At 28.1% G+C, this 4,612-nt stretch overlaps 1 pseudogene; it reads left to right on the top strand.

Annotated features, from left to right (window-relative positions):
- The first annotated feature begins 3,430 nt into the window (after positions 1-3,430).
- Positions 3,431-4,108, top strand: LOC148278340 (uncharacterized; annotated as a pseudogene).
- The last annotated feature ends 504 nt before the right edge of the window (positions 4,109-4,612 follow it).

Genomic DNA, 4,612 nt, shown 5'->3' with positions numbered 1-4,612 from the left:
TTAATTGTAGATTTTTTTTTATCGAAACTTTCACTCATTTTAATGTAATTACTCAATCATTTCATCATCATGCCCTTCCGCACCTAATGATGCATAGGGCAATGCATTGGTACACCAATTGCAGCGTTCTTTGATATTTTTTTGTTTTATAAAGGTAAGATGATCAGTCAAACGCTTCAAGTACAAAATTATTCAACATAAACTTGTATTTAATTGCAAATACTCATAAAAAGTTTGATTTACAAAAAATATGTCTTGTTTTTTCTTCTAGATTTAACTTACTGCTTCATTGTTATTTTTTAAAATAAATTTAATCTAACTGGGGTGTACTTGTGAAAACCCGGATAGGTTTCTTTGTTTTGTTTTTTTTTATTTTTATAAAAATTGTAACTCTTAGTTATCCTCATTTTTATTTTATTTTATTTTTTTATTTATAAATAATAAATTTTTTTTTTTTCATTTTTTTATTTGTTTATTTTTTTATTTATTTATTTATTTATTTATTTATTTATTTATTTATTTATTTATTTATTTATTTATTTATTTATTTATTTATTTATGTATTTATTTATTTGTGTATTTATTTATATATTTATAAAAACGCCCAAAGGGCATTTTTATGGACACATTTATGCGAAAATTATTATTAAAAAAGAAAAAGTCGAAAAATGGTTAATAGTAGATTTTGGGGGAGTGGAAGCGGGAGAGAGGTTCAAAGATGTTTTCAAATAAAAATAATTAATTACAATCAATAATAAAAGTCAACAGTATTTTGAATCTTTCCAAAGTTAATAAAACCAACTAGTCCTTGAAGAAATTTAAAATTTGAAAAATATTTTCAGGCGATGCCTATTATGTAGGTGTGTAATACGGCGAAAATGTCACACGCTTCAATAAAAAAATCAGCTCTTAAGCTTCACGAAGATCAACAGTTACAAGTATTGGATGAATATAAACGTTCAAACGTAGGCAGAATGGTGAATGTTACAAAGTTTGTATAGTGGCCACTTAAACCATCCAATGACAGGTCATAAGCCCAGTAAATGCCTTGGCTTCCATAATCCCTTCTGAAAAATATTTTCTCTTTGTCTTAACAAATTTAGACTTAATTAATTCACTTAAAATATTTTTACCGTCTTCAATTTAAAGAAATTTATGTTTCCCGTATCAGATGTCATAATATTGTCCAATTGGATGTATAGAAAACAAAATTCAATGAATATTTTTTTTTAATGTTTATCAAGCTCAACAAAACTCATTTCACTGGATCTAGAATTTTCAAATTTAATTTTTCGTTCATCTTCAAGTTCAAAGGTATTTTTCGCTTAAACTTTGTACCGATATCTTAAATGATTTTCTTTGTTGTTTTAATCAATGAGGCTTATTTTGTAAATTTTATTTAATTCCAAAACGTTCCCTGAGATGAATTAAATAAATTTTTTACTTGAAATTTTTCGTAATAAAAATTGGTAAACATTTTTGAGAATTGTATATGGAAGACATTTACAAGAATTATGACCTGTCCTTGGCTGATATAAATAGCTATTTTACATTTTCTCATCTCTTCCATCTGTTGATTTTTGTGAAGGAAAGAGCTGAAACCTTTATCATGTGGGTGAGATTCATCCGGCTAAACCAATTCACCTACTAGGCAACGTCTGAATCCTTGAACGCAGAAATGACCACCAATTAATGATAAAAAGCCAATTATAGGTCATAAGCCCTGTTAATGCCAAGACTTTCATATTACCTTTTCTAAAATGTTTTCCCTCTCAACAAATTTAGGTGCATAAATTTTACTTTTCGTTCGCTTCGTTGCTGCAAGACTTTTGTTGATATCAACGTTCATACATTTTTTGTAAATTATCATCCATAATAATACATTTTACTCCAGTATATGGAGGACACTTAACAAAAAACTTTTTTTTAACATTTCTAATTTGAGAATAACGTAATAAAAAGAGATAATTAACAAAACGTTCAGACAGTTTTAAACACTAAGTATTTCTGTTTATAATTCATTTATGTACAACTGTAATATTTACATTAAAAAAGTAACAATGAAAGAACAAAAACCTAACATAAGCTATACACTTGTGGAGCAGTTGATTCAATATTGGTTTGTGCAAATGAAACAATCCATTTCACTTCTACCTAGCAATCCAATCCAATTCTTTATAGCATTTTAAAATATTTTTTTCGTTAATTAATTGTTTTAATAGATAGTGAAAGTAGGTTATAGATTTTAATTGAATAATACTCCAAATCTCTTTGTTTAAAAGTGGTTTTAGTTTGTATTGTTTAAGTTGTCTTTGTGTTGTGGATCTAGTGATTATATTATTTGTATGTGATATATAATGTCACCTTTTGCGTGAAAAGAAATAAGTATTTATTCTATCTGCCAGTATGTAGCCCTAACTATGCACAACACTCTTTCCTCTATCGTTCTTGCTCTAATTGTAATGCTTTTTTTTCATCTATTGATATATTTTATTTAAAAATAAATTAAGACTTATTATTTCTGGCTGCGATACGATCCCACTTACTATTTTATGATGCTCACACTTACTCACACCTGAACACTTACTCCCATACTTATACACATAAACACATATCTAGACTTTCTCTCATACAAATACACATAAACACACCCTTTTGCTGTAACATAATTTAATAATATGTATGATTCTTATTTAGAAACTTCGCTGGTCTGTCTTTAAACCGTATTTTAAAAAAATGCGCTTACATCATTGTCGACTGTTTGTTTCTTTTAAATAAATAAATAATGTAGAAGTAATGTCCTTTATTTGAGTAGAAGTTGTTTTTTGATATGTCAGTGAGTATTGTTTTAGCGTATAATTGCTTAAGGCTTATGTAAATTACGTCTATGGCATTCCATTTAGTTTCATATCTATGGTAGTAAAATGATCTGTAAAAAAATGATAATAACAGAGAGGTTAGAGGTTAGGTTGTTAGACGAATGTACACAAGAAAAAGTTTCTTTGTTATAAGAAATAAATTTGTAATTAATAAGTTTAAATGTTGTTTCTCTTTTCAAATAAGACTTGTAATTACCTTCTAACGTACTTGGTGTATGAGCAAAATTGGTAAAACATTGTTTAGTAAAAAATGGTCTCTTTTTAGAGTAACTCAATTTAGTGTTTCTTTCGCAAAACCAACAGACAACTGTTTTTAATAACATTGGAAAAGTTAAAATTTGAATTTCCGATGAAAACAAGTAAAGATCTCAATTTAAATATTATAAACATAACCTCAGTTACGGATGCCAAAAAACGAATCTTTTTTATTTAGAATGGGCTTCAACCGGCAAAACTGCACGAGGCAGTCATAAAAACTAAAGCTTTAAAAAAAAACAAAGAAACACTGAAAAAGGTGAGTATGGATCTCATTGACATCGGAGATAAATTATATGTACATAGATCAAGATGGAAATATGTAGCTTAAAGGATATTTGCTGGAAGAAGTTTCACAGGAAACACAACAACCCTACTGCAGGAATCTTGGAAGAGGTTTTAACAAGAATTTTGAAAAGTTTTGCTTAAGGAACAAAAGATACAACTAAATAGGTGCAAAGGTTTTCACGGTCACTGTTGTCAATTTGTTTTTTTTTGGGTGATACCATGTCTGTTGGATTTGTTACAAAACGTTGGAACAAATTCAACACACATGGTATCACCCAAAAAAGAAACAAATTGGTACAACTAAACATTAAAATATAAAAAAGGTGAGGGAGAATTTTGTAATAAAAAAATTCAACACTAAGACGTCAAATTTGTCTCAATGGATGACTATTTTTGAAGCAAAATGTGTGTGTTTAAGAGTAAATGAAGATTAAAAAAAAATTAATGTTTCAGAGTGTTTTTGGAGGGTGCATGTCTGGACTAGTACAGTTCTATGCTCACAAAACAAATGGTTAACTCTGCATGGTCATCGTGGAAAAACAAGTGAAACATATGCGGACAAAGGTTAATCGCCGATCAGGTATGCGATTTTTTTTAAATATAGTCTAGGCTTGTTGCTTAAATACGCTTAAAAAAAAGAAAGACTATTATTGGAGATACATAAATCAATGGGTAAACCCAACTGAATGTCAAGTTTTATAACAGATAGTTTTAGCAAAAATCCAGTACTAGAGTCATGCCATAATCAAGATGAATGTCAAAAAATGTAAACTATATTAAACTGGAAGAGATACAAAATGATCAAAGAAAATATGAAGACGTTTAACAACAAACAAATAAAATAGTATTGAAATAACTACATGTTAATAAAAAAATTAAAAGATGAAAACCTTCTTAAATATTAAAAGAAAATTACAAATCAAAAATTAGTAAATAATTAAGAAACAAAACAAATATTTATTTTTGCATAAAAGAGATGAAAAAAAAAATTCATAAAATTAATTCTAACTTAAGCTTCAACTGTAAACATGGTCTAGATTTCCGATCGCCCGTGCGCTCTGTGGCTGCAGGACATGTAATCTAGATTATATTTGTGCACAATTGTTTTTTAATTAAAAACTCTTTTAAGTATTTTTTGTGCAGTGTAAATGGGGGCTAAAATTTTAAACGTCCACGCGCTCTGGAGCTGC

The sequence above is a fragment of the Micrasema longulum genome, unplaced genomic scaffold, assembly GCF_059751315.1.
Source record: "Micrasema longulum isolate JH-2025_06_02 unplaced genomic scaffold, ASM5975131v1 h1tg000891l, whole genome shotgun sequence".
Classification (NCBI taxonomy): domain Eukaryota; kingdom Metazoa; phylum Arthropoda; class Insecta; order Trichoptera; family Brachycentridae; genus Micrasema; species Micrasema longulum.
Note: the sequence above shows the minus strand (reverse complement) of the source record. Positions and strands in the feature narration are given on the sequence as shown.